The 17,050-nt window shown below is 42.2% G+C and overlaps 1 pseudogene; it reads right to left on the bottom strand.

The window, feature by feature from the left end:
- Window positions 1-13,627: 13,627 nt before the first annotated feature.
- The window catches only part of LOC126566840 (large subunit ribosomal RNA), an 8,090-nt pseudogene continuing 4,667 nt past the window's right edge, over window positions 13,628-17,050 (bottom strand).

Below are 17,050 nucleotides of genomic sequence, written 5' to 3'. Positions count from 1 at the left end.
TACCCAAGTCACGAACTTAGAGATATTTTTGGTTTCTCACCAACCAAATCGACTTGCCTTCATCTCTTGTTAGGTTTATAATATCAATGCTCGAACTTATATGCATGTTCAGGGACATCATATTAACTTTCGGTTTGTACCCAAGTCCCGAACAGAGAGATATTTTTGGTTTTGGACCAACCAATTCGACTTGCCTTCATCTCTTGTTAGGTTTATAAAATCAATACTCGAACTTATATGCATGTTCAGGGACATCATTTTAACTTTCGGTTTGCACCCAAGTCCCGAACTTAGTGATATTTTTGGTTTTGGACCAACCAATTCGACTTGCCTTCATCTCTTGTTAGGTTTATAATATCAATACTCGAACTTATATGCATGTTCAGGGACGTCATATTAACTTTTGGTTTGCACCCAAGTCCCGAACTTAGTGATATATTTGGTTTTGGACCAACCAATTCGACTTGCCTTCATCTCTTGTTAGGTTTATAATATCAATACTCGAACTTATATGCATGTTCAGGGACATCATTTTAACTTTCGGTTTGTACCCAAGTCACGAACTTAGTGATATTTTTGGTTTCCGACCAACCAATTCGACTTGCCTTCATCTCTTGTTAGGTTTATAATATCAATACTCGAACTTATATGCATGTTCAGGGACATCATTTTAACTTTCGGTTTGTACCCAAGTCCCGAACTTAGAGATATTTTTGGTTTCGGACCAACCAATTCGACTTGCCTTCATCTCTTGTTAGGTTTATAATATCAATACTCGAACTTATATGCATGTTCAGGGACATCATTTTAACTTTCGGTTTGCACCCAAGTCCCGAACTTAGAGATATTTTTGGTTTCGGACCAACCAATTCGACTTGCCTTCATCTCTTGTTAGGTTTATAATATCAATACTCGAACTTATATGCATGTTCAGGGACATCATATTAACTTTTGGTTTGCGCACAAGTCCCGAACTTAGTGATATTTTTGGTTTTGGACCAACCAATTCGACTTGCCTTCATCTCTTGTTAGGTTTATAATATCAATACTCGAACTTATATGCATGTTCAGGGACATCATATTAACTTTTGGTTTGCGCACAAGTCCCGAACTTAGAGATATTTTTGGTTTTGGACCAACCAATTCGACTTGCCTTCATCTCTTGTTAGGTTTATAATATCAATACTCGAACTTATATGCATGTTCAGGGACATCATTTTAACTTTCGGTTTGCACCCAAGTCCCGAACTTAGAGATATTTTTGGTTTCGGACCAACCAATTCGACTTGCCTTCATCTCTTGTTAGGTTTATAATATCAATACTCGAACTTATATGCATGTTCAGGGACATCATATTAACTTTTGGTTTGCGCACAAGTCCCGAACTTAGAGATATTTTTGGTTTTGGACCAACCAATTCGACTTGCCTTCATCTCTTGTTAGGTTTATAATATCAATACTCGAACTTATATGCATGTTCAGGGACATCATTTTAACTTTCGGTTTGCACCCAAGTCCCGAACTTAGAGATATTTTTGGTTTCGGACCAACCAATTCGACTTGCCTTCATCTCTTGTTAGGTTTATAATATCAATACTCGAACTTATATGCATGTTCAGGGACATCATTTCAACTTTCGGTTTGCACCCAAGTCCCGAACTTAGAGATATTTTTGGTTTCTTACTTACCAATTCGACTTGCCTTCATCTCTTGTTAGGTTTATAATATCAATACTCGAACTTATATGCATGTTCAGGGACATCATATTAACTTTTGGTTTGCGCACAAGTCCCGAACTTAGAGATATTTTTGGTTTTGGACCAACCAATTCGACTTGCCTTCATCTCTTGTTAGGTTTATAATATCAATACTCGAACTTATATGCATGTTCAGGGACATCATTTTAACTTTCGGTTTGCACCCAAGTCCCGAACTTAGAGATATTTTTGGTTTTGGACCAACCAATTCGACTTGCCTTCATCTCTTGTTAGGTTTATAATATCAATACTCGAACTTATATGCATGTTCAGGGACATCATTTTAACTTTCGGTTTGCACCCAAGTCCCGAACTTAGAGATATTTTTGGTTTCTTCCTTACCAATTCGACTTGCCTTCATCTCTTGTTAGGTTTATAATATCAATACTCGAACTTATATGCATGTTCAGGGACATCATTTTAACTTTCGGTTTGCACCCAAGTCCCGAACTTAGAGATATTTTTGGTTTCTCACCAACCAATTCGACTTGCCTTCATCTCTTGTTAGGTTTATAATATCAATACTCGAACTTATATGCATGTTCAGGGACATCATTTTAACTTTCGGTTTGTACCCAAGTCCCGAACTTAGAGATATTTTTGGTTTCTTATCAACCAATTCGACTTGCCTTCATCTCTTGTTAGGTTTATAATATCAATACTCGAACTTATATGCATGTTCAGGGACATCATATTAACTTTTGGTTTGCGCACAAGTCCCGAACTTAGTGATATTTTTGGTTTCCGACCAACCAATTCGACTTGCCTTCATCTCTTGTTAGGTTTATAATATCAATACTCGAACTTATATGCATGTTCAGGGACATCATTTTAACTTTCGGTTTGCACCCAAGTCCCGAACTTAGAGATATTTTTGGTTTCGGACCAACCAATTCGACTTGCCTTCATCTCTTGTTAGGTTTATAATATCAATACTCGAACTTATATGCATGTTCAGGGACATCATTTTAACTTTCGGTTTGCACCCAAGTCCCGAACTTAGAGATATTTTTGGTTTCGGACCAACCAATTCGACTTGCCTTCATCTCTTGTTAGGTTTATAATATCAATACTCGAACTTATATGCATGTTCAGGGACATCATTTTAACTTTCGGTTTGCACCCAAGTCCCGAACTTAGAGATATTTTTGGTTTCGGACCAACCAATTCGACTTGCCTTCATCTCTTGTTAGGTTTATAATATCAATACTCGAACTTATATGCATGTTCAGGGACATCATATTAACTTTTGGTTTGCGCACAAGTCCCGAACTTAGTGATATTTTTGGTTTTGGACCAACCAATTCGACTTGCCTTCATCTCTTGTTAGGTTTATAATATCAATACTCGAACTTATATGCATGTTCAGGGACATCATATTAACTTTTGGTTTGCGCACAAGTCCCGAACTTAGAGATATTTTTGGTTTCGGACCAACCAATTCGACTTGCCTTCATCTCTTGTTAGGTTTATAATATCAATACTCGAACTTATATGCATGTTCAGGGACATCATTTTAACTTTCGGTTTGCACCCAAGTCCCGAACTTAGAGATATTTTTGGTTTCGGACCAACCAATTCGACTTGCCTTCATCTCTTGTTAGGTTTATAATATCAATACTCGAACTTATATGCATGTTCAGGGACATCATTTTAACTTTCGGTTTGCACCCAAGTCCCGAACTTAGAGATATTTTTGGTTTCGGACCAACCAATTCGACTTGCCTTCATCTCTTGTTAGGTTTATAATATCAATACTCGAACTTATATGCATGTTCAGGGACATCATATTAACTTTTGGTTTGCGCACAAGTCCCGAACTTAGTGATATTTTTGGTTTTGGACCAACCAATTCGACTTGCCTTCATCTCTTGTTAGGTTTATAATATCAATACTCGAACTTATATGCATGTTCAGGGACATCATTTTAACTTTCGGTTTGTACCCAAGTCCCGAACTTAGAGATATTTTTGGTTTTGGACCAACCAATTCGACTTGCCTTCATCTCTTGTTAGGTTTATAATATCAATACTCGAACTTATATGCATGTTCAGGGACATCATTTTAACTTTCGGTTTGCACCCAAGTCCCGAACTTAGAGATATTTTTGGTTTCGGACCAACCAATTCGACTTGCCTTCATCTCTTGTTAGGTTTATAATATCAATACTCGAACTTATATGCATGTTCAGGGACATCATTTTAACTTTCGGTTTGCACCCAAGTCCCGAACTTAGAGATATTTTTGGTTTCTCACCAACCAATTCGACTTGCCTTCATCTCTTGTTAGGTTTATAATATCAATACTCGAACTTATATGCATGTTCAGGGACATCATTTTAACTTTCGGTTTGTACCCAAGTCCCGAACTTAGAGATATTTTTGGTTTCTTATCAACCAATTCGACTTGCCTTCATCTCTTGTTAGGTTTATAATATCAATACTCGAACTTATATGCATGTTCAGGGACATCATTTTAACTTTCGGTTTGCACCCAAGTCCCGAACTTAGAGATATTTTTGGTTTCGGACCAACCAATTCGACTTGCCTTCATCTCTTGTTAGGTTTATAATATCAATACTCGAACTTATATGCATGTTCAGGGACATCATATTAACTTTCGGTTTGCACCCAAGTCCCGAACTTAGTGATATTTTTGGTTTCCGACCAACCAATTCGACTTGCTTTCATCTCTTGTTAGGTTTATAATATCAATACTCGAACTTATATGCATGTTCAGGGACATCATTTTAACTTTCGGTTTGCACCCAAGTCCCGAACTTAGTGATATTATTGGTTTTGGACCAACCAATTCGACTTGCCTTCATCTCTTGTTAGGTTTATAATATCAATACTCGAACTTATATGCATGTTCAGGGACATCATATTAACTTTCGGTTTGTACCCAAGTCCGGAACTTAGTGATATTTTTGGTTTTGGACCAACCAATTCGACTTGCCTTCATCTCTTGTTAGGTTTATTATATCAATACTCGAACTTATATGCATGTTCAGGGACATCATTTTAACTTTCGGTTTGCACCCAAGTCCCGAACTTAGAGATATTTGTGGTTTTGGACCAACCAATTCGACTTGCCTTCATCTCTTGTTAGGTTTATAATATCAATACTCGAACTTATATGCATGTTCAGGGACATCATTTTAACTTTCGGTTTGCACCCAAGTCCCGAACTTAGAGATATTTTTGGTTTCTTATCAACCAATTCGACTTGCCTTCATCTCTTGTTAGGTTTATTATATCAATACTCGAACTTATATGCATGTTCAGGGACATCATATTAACTTTCGGTTTGCACCCAAGTCCCGAACTTAGAGATATTTTTGGTTTCTTATCAACCAATTCGACTTGCCTTCATCTCTTGTTAGGTTTATAATATCAATACTCGAACTTATATGCATGTTCAGGGACATCATTTTAACATTCGGTTTGCGCACAAGTCCCGAACTTAGTGAAATTTTTGGTTTCCGACCAACCAATTCGACTTGCCTTCATCTCTTGTTAGGTTTATAATATCAATACTCGAACTTATATGCATGTTCAGGGACATCATATTAACTTTCGGTTTGCACCCAAGTCCCGAACTTAGTGATATTTTTGGTTTCCGACCAACCAATTCGACTTGCCTTCATCTCTTGTTAGGTTTATAATATCAATACTCGAACTTATATGCATGTTCAGGGACATCATTTTAACTTTCGGTTTGCACCCAAGTCCCGAACTTAGTGAAATTTTTGGTTTCGGACCAACCAATTCGACTTGCCTTCATCTCTTGTTAGGTTTAAAATATCAATACTCGAACTTATATGCATGTTCAGGGACATCATTTTAACTTTCGGTTTGTACCCAAGTCCCGAACTTAGTGATATTTTTGGTTTCTTACCAACCAATTCGACTTGCCTTCATCTCTTGTTAGGTTTATAATATCAATACTCGAACTTATATGCATGTTCAGGGACATCATTTTAACTTTAGTTTTGCGCACAAGTCCCGAACTTAGAGATATTTTTGGTTTCTTACTTACCATTTCGACTTGCCTTCATCTCTTGTTAGGTTTATAATATCAATACTCGAACTTATATGCATGTTCAGGGACATCATTTTAACTTTCGGTTTGTACCCAAGTCCCGAACTTAGTGATATTTTTGGTTTTGGACCAACCAATTCGACTTGCCTTCATCTCTTGTTAGGTTTATAATATCAATACTCGAACTTATATGCATGTTCAGGGACATCATTTTAACTTTCGGTTTGCGCACAAGTCCCGAACTTAGAGATATTTTTGGTTTCGGACCAACCAATTCGACTTGCCTTCATCTCTTGTTAGGTTTATAATATCAATACTCGAACTTATATGCATGTTCAGGGACATCATATTAACTTTCGGTTTGTACCCAAGTCCGGAACTTAGTGATATTTTTGGTTTCGGACCAACCAATTCGACTTGCCTTCATCTCTTGTTAGGTTTATAATATCAATACTCGAACTTATATGCATGTTCAGGGACATCATTTTAACTTTCGGTTTGCACCCAAGTCCCGAACTTAGAGATATTTTTGGTTTTGGACCAACCAATTCGACTTGCCTTCATCTCTTGTTAGGTTTATAATATCAATACTCGAACTTATATGCATGTTCAGGGACATCATTTTAACTTTCGGTTTGCGCACAAGTCCCGAACTTAGTGATATTTTTGGTTTCCGACCAACCAATTCGACTTGCTTTCATCTCTTGTTAGGTTTATAATATCAATACTCGAACTTATATGCATGTTCAGGGACATCATTTTAACTTTCGGTTTGTACCCAAGTCCCGAACTTAGTGATATTTTTGGTTTCTCACCAACCAATTCGACTTGCCTTCATCTCTTGTTAGGTTTATAATATCAATACTCGAACTTATATGCATGTTCAAGGACATCATTTTAACTTTCGGTTTGTACCCAAGTCACGAACTTAGTGATATTTTTGGTTTCGGACCAACCAATTCGACTTGCCTTCATCTCTTGTTAGGTTTATAATATCAATACTCGAACTTATATGCATGTTCAAGGACATCATTTTAACTTTCGGTTTGTACCCAAGTCACGAACTTAGAGATATTTTTGGTTTCTCACCAACCAATTCGACTTGCCTTCATCTCTTGTTAGGTTTATAATATCAATACTCGAACTTATATGCATGTTCAGGGACATCATTTTAACTTTCGGTTTGCACCCAAGTCCCGAACTTAGTGATATTTTTGGTTTCTTATCAACCAATTCGACTGCCTTCATCTCTTGTTAGGTTTATAATATCAATACTCGAACTTATATGCATGTTCAGGGACATCATTTTAACTTTCGGTTTGCACCCAAGTCCCGAACTTAGAGATATTTTTGGTTTCTCACCAACCAATTCGACTTGCCTTCATCTCTTGTTAGGTTTATAATATCAATACTCGAACTTATATGCATGTTCAGGGACATCATTTTAACTTTCGGTTTGCACCCAAGTCCCGAACTTAGTGATATTTTTGGTTTTGGACCAACCAATTCGACTTGCCTTCATCTCTTGTTAGGTTTATAATATCAATACTCGAACTTATATGCATGTTCAGGGACGTCATATTAACTTTTGGTTTGCACCCAAGTCCCGAACTTAGTGATATATTTGGTTTTGGACCAACCAATTCGACTTGCCTTCATCTCTTGTTAGGTTTATAATATCAATACTCGAACTTATATGCATGTTCAGGGACATCATTTTAACTTTCGGTTTGCACCCAAGTCCCGAACTTAGAGATATTTTTGGTTTCGGACCAACCAATTCGACTTGCCTTCATCTCTTGTTAGGTTTATAATATCAATACTCGAACTTATATGCATGTTCAGGGACATCATATTAACTTTCGGTTTGTACCCAAGTCCCGAACTTAGTGATATTTTTGGTTTCCAACAAACCAATTCGACTTGCCTTCATCTCTTGTTAGGTTTATAATATCAATACTCGAACTTATATGCATGTTCAGGGACATCATTTTAACTTTCGGTTTGTACCCAAGTCACGAACTTAGAGATATTTTTGGTTTCTCACCAACCAATTCGACTTGCCTTCATCTCTTGTTAGGTTTATAATATCAATACTCGAACTTATATGCATGTTCAGGGACATCATTTTAACTTTCGGTTTGCACCCAAGTCCCGAACTTAGTGATATTTTTGGTTTTGGACCAACCAATTCGACTTGCCTTCATCTCTTGTTAGGTTTATAATATCAATACTCGAACTTATATGCATGTTCAGGGACATCATTTTAACTTTCGGTTTGCACCCAAGTCCCGAACTTAGTGATATTTTTGGTTTCCGACCAACCAATTCGACTTGCCTTCATCTCTTGTTAGGTTTATAATATCAATACTCGAACTTATATGCATGTTCAGGGACATCATTTTAACTTTCGGTTTGTACCCAAGTCACGAACTTAGAGATATTTTTGGTTTCTCACCAACCAAATCGACTTGCCTTCATCTCTTGTTAGGTTTATAATATCAATGCTCGAACTTATATGCATGTTCAGGGACATCATATTAACTTTCGGTTTGTACCCAAGTCCCGAACAGAGAGATATTTTTGGTTTTGGACCAACCAATTCGACTTGCCTTCATCTCTTGTTAGGTTTATAAAATCAATACTCGAACTTATATGCATGTTCAGGGACATCATTTTAACTTTCGGTTTGCACCCAAGTCCCGAACTTAGTGATATTTTTGGTTTTGGACCAACCAATTCGACTTGCCTTCATCTCTTGTTAGGTTTATAATATCAATACTCGAACTTATATGCATGTTCAGGGACGTCATATTAACTTTTGGTTTGCACCCAAGTCCCGAACTTAGTGATATATTTGGTTTTGGACCAACCAATTCGACTTGCCTTCATCTCTTGTTAGGTTTATAATATCAATACTCGAACTTATATGCATGTTCAGGGACATCATTTTAACTTTCGGTTTGTACCCAAGTCACGAACTTAGAGATATTTTTGGTTTCTCACCAACCAAATCGACTTGCCTTCATCTCTTGTTAGGTTTATAATATCAATACTCGAACTTATATGCATGTTCAGGGACATCATTTTAACTTTCGGTTTGCGCACAAGTCCCGAACTTAGAGATATTTTTGGTTTCTTACTTACCAATTCGACTTGCCTTCATCTCTTGTTAGGTTTATAATATCAATACTCGAACTTATATGCATGTTCAGGGACATCATTTTAACTTTCGGTTTGCACCCAAGTCCCGAACTTAGAGATATTTTTGGTTTCGGACCAACCAATTCGACTTGCCTTCATCTCTTGTTAGGTTTATAATATCAATACTCGAACTTATATGCATGTTCAGGGACATCATTTTAACTTTCGGTTTGCACCCAAGTCCCGAACTTAGAGATATTTTTGGTTTCGGACCAACCAATTCGACTTGCCTTCATCTCTTGTTAGGTTTATAATATCAATACTCGAACTTATATGCATGTTCAGGGACATCATATTAACTTTTGGTTTGCGCACAAGTCCCGAACTTAGTGATATTTTTGGTTTTGGACCAACCAATTCGACTTGCCTTCATCTCTTGTTAGGTTTATAATATCAATACTCGAACTTATATGCATGTTCAGGGACATCATATTAACTTTTGGTTTGCGCACAAGTCCCGAACTTAGAGATATTTTTGGTTTTGGACCAACCAATTCGACTTGCCTTCATCTCTTGTTAGGTTTATAATATCAATACTCGAACTTATATGCATGTTCAGGGACATCATTTTAACTTTCGGTTTGCACCCAAGTCCCGAACTTAGAGATATTTTTGGTTTCGGACCAACCAATTCGACTTGCCTTCATCTCTTGTTAGGTTTATAATATCAATACTCGAACTTATATGCATGTTCAGGGACATCATATTAACTTTTGGTTTGCGCACAAGTCCCGAACTTAGTGATATTTTTGGTTTTGGACCAACCAATTCGACTTGCCTTCATCTCTTGTTAGGTTTATAATATCAATACTCGAACTTATATGCATGTTCAGGGACATCATATTAACTTTTGGTTTGCGCACAAGTCCCGAACTTAGAGATATTTTTGGTTTTGGACCAACCAATTTGACTTGCCTTCATCTCTTGTTAGGTTTATAATATCAATACTCGAACTTATATGCATGTTCAGGGACATCATTTTAACTTTCGGTTTGCACCCAAGTCCCGAACTTAGAGATATTTTTGGTTTCGGACCAACCAATTCGACTTGCCTTCATCTCTTGTTAGGTTTATAATATCAATACTCGAACTTATATGCATGTTCAGGGACATCATATTAACTTTTGGTTTGCGCACAAGTCCCGAACTTAGAGATATTTTTGGTTTTGGACCAACCAATTCGACTTGCCTTCATCTCTTGTTAGGTTTATAATATCAATACTCGAACTTATATGCATGTTCAGGGACATCATTTTAACTTTCGGTTTGCACCCAAGTCCCGAACTTAGAGATATTTTTGGTTTCGGACCAACCAATTCGACTTGCCTTCATCTCTTGTTAGGTTTATAATATCAATACTCGAACTTATATGCATGTTCAGGGACATCATTTCAACTTTCGGTTTGCACCCAAGTCCCGAACTTAGAGATATTTTTGGTTTCTTACTTACCAATTCGACTTGCCTTCATCTCTTGTTAGGTTTATAATATCAATACTCGAACTTATATGCATGTTCAGGGACATCATATTAACTTTTGGTTTGCGCACAAGTCCCGAACTTAGAGATATTTTTGGTTTTGGACCAACCAATTCGACTTGCCTTCATCTCTTGTTAGGTTTATAATATCAATACTCGAACTTATATGCATGTTCAGGGACATCATTTTAACTTTCGGTTTGCACCCAAGTCCCGAACTTAGAGATATTTTTGGTTTTGGACCAACCAATTCGACTTGCCTTCATCTCTTGTTAGGTTTATAATATCAATACTCGAACTTATATGCATGTTCAGGGACATCATTTTAACTTTCGGTTTGCACCCAAGTCCCGAACTTAGAGATATTTTTGGTTTCTTACTTACCAATTCGACTTGCCTTCATCTCTTGTTAGGTTTATAATATCAATACTCGAACTTATATGCATGTTCAGGGACATCATTTTAACTTTCGGTTTGCACCCAAGTCCCGAACTTAGAGATATTTTTGGTTTCTCACCAACCAATTCGACTTGCCTTCATCTCTTGTTAGGTTTATAATATCAATACTCGAACTTATATGCATGTTCAGGGACATCATTTTAACTTTCGGTTTGTACCCAAGTCCCGAACTTAGAGATATTTTTGGTTTCTTATCAACCAATTCGACTTGCCTTCATCTCTTGTTAGGTTTATAATATCAATACTCGAACTTATATGCATGTTCAGGGACATCATATTAACTTTTGGTTTGCGCACAAGTCCCGAACTTAGTGATATTTTTGGTTTCCGACCAACCAATTCGACTTGCCTTCATCTCTTGTTAGGTTTATAATATCAATACTCGAACTTATATGCATGTTCAGGGACATCATATTAACTTTCGGTTTGCACCCAAGTCCCGAACTTAGAGATATTTTTGGTTTCGGACCAACCAATTCGACTTGCCTTCATCTCTTGTTAGGTTTATAATATCAATACTCGAACTTATATGCATGTTCAGGGACATCATTTTAACTTTCGGTTTGCACCCAAGTCCCGAACTTAGAGATATTTTTGGTTTCGGACCAACCAATTCGACTTGCCTTCATCTCTTGTTAGGTTTATAATATCAATACTCGAACTTATATGCATGTTCAGGGACATCATTTTAACTTTCGGTTTGCACCCAAGTCCCGAACTTAGAGATATTTTTGGTTTCGGACCAACCAATTCGACTTGCCTTCATCTCTTGTTAGGTTTATAATATCAATACTCGAACTTATATGCATGTTCAGGGACATCATATTAACTTTTGGTTTGCGCACAAGTCCCGAACTTAGAGATATTTTTGGTTTTGGACCAACCAATTCGACTTGCCTTCATCTCTTGTTAGGTTTATAATATCAATACTCGAACTTATATGCATGTTCAGGGACATCATATTAACTTTTGGTTTGCGCACAAGTCCCGAACTTAGAGATATTTTTGGTTTTGGACCAACCAATTCGACTTGCCTTCATCTCTTGTTAGGTTTATAATATCAATACTCGAACTTATATGCATGTTCAGGGACATCATTTTAACTTTCGGTTTGCACCCAAGTCCCGAACTTAGAGATATTTTTGGTTTCGGACCAACCAATTCGACTTGCCTTCATCTCTTGTTAGGTTTATAATATCAATACTCGAACTTATATGCATGTTCAGGGACATCATTTTAACTTTCGGTTTGCACCCAAGTCCCGAACTTAGAGATATTTTTGGTTTCGGACCAACCAATTCGACTTGCCTTCATCTCTTGTTAGGTTTATAATATCAATACTCGAACTTATATGCATGTTCAGGGACATCATATTAACTTTAGGTTTGCGCACAAGTCCCGAACTTAGTGATATTTTTGGTTTTGGACCAACCAATTCGACTTGCCTTCATCTCTTGTTAGGTTTATAATATCAATACTCGAACTTATATGCATGTTCAGGGACATCATTTTAACTTTCGGTTTGTACCCAAGTCCCGAACTTAGAGATATTTTTGGTTTTGGACCAACCAATTCGACTTGCCTTCATCTCTTGTTAGGTTTATAATATCAATACTCGAACTTATATGCATGTTCAGGGACATCATTTTAACTTTCGGTTTGCACCCAAGTCCCGAACTTAGAGATATTTTTGGTTTCGGACCAACCAATTCGACTTGCCTTCATCTCTTGTTAGGTTTATAATATCAATACTCGAACTTATATGCATGTTCAGGGACATCATTTTAACTTTCGGTTTGCACCCAAGTCCCGAACTTAGAGATATTTTTGGTTTCTCACCAACCAATTCGACTTGCCTTCATCTCTTGTTAGGTTTATAATATCAATACTCGAACTTATATGCATGTTCAGGGACATCATTTTAACTTTCGGTTTGTACCCAAGTCCCGAACTTAGAGATATTTTTGGTTTCTTATCAACCAATTCGACTTGCCTTCATCTCTTGTTAGGTTTATAATATCAATACTCGAACTTATATGCATGTTCAGGGACATCATATTAACTTTTGGTTTGCGCACAAGTCCCGAACTTAGAGATATTTTTGGTTTCTTACCAACCAATTCGACTTGCCTTCATCTCTTGTTAGGTTAACAAAATTTTTAATGCAATAGCATGTATTTTGTGAGTTTATGTCCGAGGGATTTAAGTACCGGACTTAGAAAAATTTTTGAAGTCCAAACATTCAATTTGGACTCCATACTCCATTGCTCCTCTAAGAGGTACCTAGTACCCCGTAGCGAAGCAACCGTCACGTTTGAACTTTCCACTAGGAGGTGCAGCCATCACTCGACATGTTAATCATTATCACCCCATACTACTCTCTATATCCGGATACGGCGCTAACCCGATTGCTTGCCCCGACAGCAATCGACCCACTCGTAAGCGGGTTACCCGTAGGTAAGTCAACGATGCGTATTGCCCCCTTCAAGCAAACCGATCATCACTCCGTGGAGGAGTAATGACGGACCCGTACCGGTATCAACTGCATATGATCAACATTCTTATGAACCCACACACTCTTCGCTTATATGCTCAGTAACATTTCAATTCTCTCTCTGTCTTTCGTTTTCCAACTCATTCATCGTGCATACTGAACACACCCGGAAAGGTGCGACAGTACACACGAATACACCACCAAGCATGGGTCGCCTGAGAGGATCGATGCGAACGCATCTCTACAACTCGCAGCTCCCAGCCTGAAGTCCCGTCGTTTGCGGGCGGTCGGTAGGCATCGAAACTAGTCAAGTCCACGGTCGGCGAGGTCAGCTGCCACCAGTGTTCCCTATGGTCAGGTACTAACACGTGCGGTGCGACCCTGCGCGATGCGGCCAAGTCTAGAAGCGGGGATGAGGCGCCAGGCTGCGAGGCAGCGCCAGCGTATCTCGGAGGGTTGTTAGGCCCGCTAGCTTACGATTGCCTATGGGGGTTTGAAGCGCTATCAGCTCGGATTGGTTACGACCTTAGAGGCGTTCAGGCATAATCCAGCGGACGTAGCGTCATACCAAAGTCCGGTCGAACTAGTATTGAGCCAGTGGTCCGTACCTGTGGTTCCTCTCGTACTGCACAGGAATTCCGTTAAGATAGCACAAATGCACACACCAGTAGGGTAAAACTAACCTGTCTCACGACGGTCTAAACCCAGCTCACGTTCCCTTGAAAGGGTGAACAATCCTACGCTTTGGGAATTTTGCTTCACAATGATAGGAAGAGCCGACATCGAAGGATCAAAAAGTCACGTCGCTATGAACGCTTGGCGACCACAAGCCAGTTATCCCTGTGCGCTGGCGACAGAGGTGGCGGAGGCACTTTCGGCCCTTGCAGGCGAGACCATCTGCGAGGAGGAGGTGCGCCTGATGGAGAACTACAACGGGACGCAGGTGGCGCGCGTTCGGGTGCCGGAGAGGATGGCAGAGAAGCTGGTGGGCAAGCGCGTCAAGGTGAGCTTCACCTTGTGCCCGATCAGCCGAGTACTGCAGACGACCGAACGGCAGCCGAGATGCTTCCGTTGTCTGGAGATCGGCCACCAGAGGGCGAAGTGCAGGAGCGAGGCCGACCGCACGGACGCCTGCATTCGCTGCGGGAAGCCGGGTCATTGGGCGATGCACTGCCAGGAGGATCCGTGTTGCGCCAGGTGCAAGGGTCCTCACCCGGTGGGCCATCCGACCTGCCGGCAACACTGAAGGTCCTACAGATCAACCTTGGGCGGAGCCGGTCAGCACAGGACCTGATGCTGCAGACGGCTAGGGAGCTTGGAGTGCAGGTCGTGCTTGCTTGCGAGCTCTACCGGCCACCAAGATCCAACCCGAGATGGGCATATGATGAAGCGGAAAGCGTAGCGGTGATTGCCACTGGCTCCTTCCCCATCCAGCGACTATGGGGATCGTCGTCGCCAGGGCTAGTTGTAGCCACCATTGCAGGCATAACATTCGCCAGCTGCTACGCTTCGCCCAACAACACCAGCGGGGCCGACTTTGTCAGCTACCTTGAGGCGGTGGAGATGTCGCTGATCGGACACGCGACGGTAGTCCTTGCCGGGGACTTTAACGCGTGGAGCCAGGACTGGGGTAGTGCCCGTACGTCACGGAGGGGAGAAGACCTGAAGAGCGTCGTAGACCATTTGGGGCTCCGGACGCTTAACAGCGGTAACGTACCCACGTTCAAGGGTAACGGCGTGGCACGACCAAGCATAGTGGATGTAACCTTCTCCAGCCACACTATTGCGCGCCCCGATTCCTGGCGGGTAAGTCCGCGGTTCTCCGACAGCGACCACTCCTACCTGGAGTTTCAGGTGGGTCTTCCGGGAGATGGCATGCAACACCACCGTAGGCAACGACATCAGCCGCCGAACAACAACATCGGCACGGCCAGGCATGCCGGTACCCGGTGGAAAACTGCGCAGTTTGATAGCTCCTGCTTCGCCACCGCCCTTTCCATTGGACGGTTCGAGCTGGCGCAGACACCGGAAGACCTGGTCGGCGGGCTTACTGCAGCGTGCGACGGCACAATGGAGCGGGTGCATGGGGCGACCTTCCACCAAGCGCCGAGGATGTACTGGTGGACACCCGAGATCGACCGGCTGAGGGAGGAGTGCGAAGCTGCAGAACGGCGACGTCGCAGCGCCCCGCCTGATGAGCGCCTCGCGCTGACCGCCCAGCTCCTGAGCTCGCGGAGGATGCTGGCGAGCGAGATCCAGCGCAGCAAGGATCGCTGCATGCAGGAGCTCATTGACGGGGTGGAGAACGATGTATTCGGGCTCGGGTACAAGGTGGTGCTGGCCAAGCTGCGCAGTCGCGCACCACCTGAAACCGACCGAGCAGTACTCCAGCCGATCGTTGACGCACTTTTCCCGACGCACCCTCCGTTCGATTGGCCTACCATCGCAGCCGAGGGCGACACGGAGGAGGTCCGGCCGGTTACGCAGGACGAGGTGTTGGCCGTTGCAGCCAGGATGGCATCGTCCAAGGCGCCAGGACTCGACGGCATCCCCAACGCGGCGGTGAAGACCGCGATCCGAGAGCACCCGGAGGTCTTCACCCGGGTGTTCAACGACCTGTTGCGGCGGGGAGAGTTTCCGACGTCATGGAAGGCGGCGCGGCTGGTGCTAATCCCGAAGCCAGGCAAACCCCCTGGCGAGCCATCGTCGTGGCGGCCGCTGCTGATGCTGGGTGCAGTCCCGAAGGTGTTCGAGCGGATTATCCTCGACCGCCTGAACGAGCACCTGGAGGACAGCAGTGCACCCCGCTTGTCGCCCGAGCAGTATGGCTTTCGCCGCGGACGATCGACGGTGCAGGCCATCCAGCGGGTCGTCGAGCGAGGCCTGTACGCGAGGACGTTCCACCGCACCAATGGCAGAGACCCTCGCTGCCTGATGGTGGCATCTCTGGACGTGCGGAACGCCTTTAACTCGGCCAGCTGGACGGCGATTGCAGCAGCTCTCCAGCGGATGAGCGTACCGTCAGCGCTCCAGCGAGTCTTGCGCAGCTACTTCTCGGGACGGGAGCTGCTTTTCGAGACCGCCGAGGGATCAGTTCGCAGGACAGTCACGGCAGGCGTACCACAGGGCTCTATACTAGGGCCGACCCTGTGGAACGTCATGTATGATGGTGTGCTGCGGCTGACGCTGCCGGACGGTGCGGAAGCGATCGGTTTCGCGGACGATTTGGTCGTTCTGGCGGGAGGAGCGACACCACAGGCGGCAGCGGAACTGGCTGAGCAGGCGATTGGCATCATCAACTCGTGGATGGCAGCACATCATCTGGAGCTTGCTCCGGCCAAGACCGAGTTGGTAATGATGTCCACGATGCGGAGGGCGAACACGCAGGCGCCGGTGACCATCGAGGGCGTGCAGAGGATGCCAACACGGACGATCAAGTACCTTGGGGTCATGCTGGAGGACCACCTGTCTTGGAATGCCCACGTCGAGTGCGTCTCCGCAAAAGCACTCCGTGTGGCACAGGCGGTATCCCGGCTGATGCGGAACCACAGCGGCCCCAAGGGTGCTAAACGACGACTGCTCGCGTCCGTCGTGGACTCGACGCTGCGGTATGCT

This window comes from Anopheles maculipalpis (genome assembly GCF_943734695.1).
Source record: "Anopheles maculipalpis chromosome X unlocalized genomic scaffold, idAnoMacuDA_375_x X_unloc_4, whole genome shotgun sequence".
NCBI lineage: Eukaryota > Metazoa > Arthropoda > Insecta > Diptera > Culicidae > Anopheles > Anopheles maculipalpis.
This window is presented reverse-complemented; position numbering and strand designations above follow the sequence as displayed.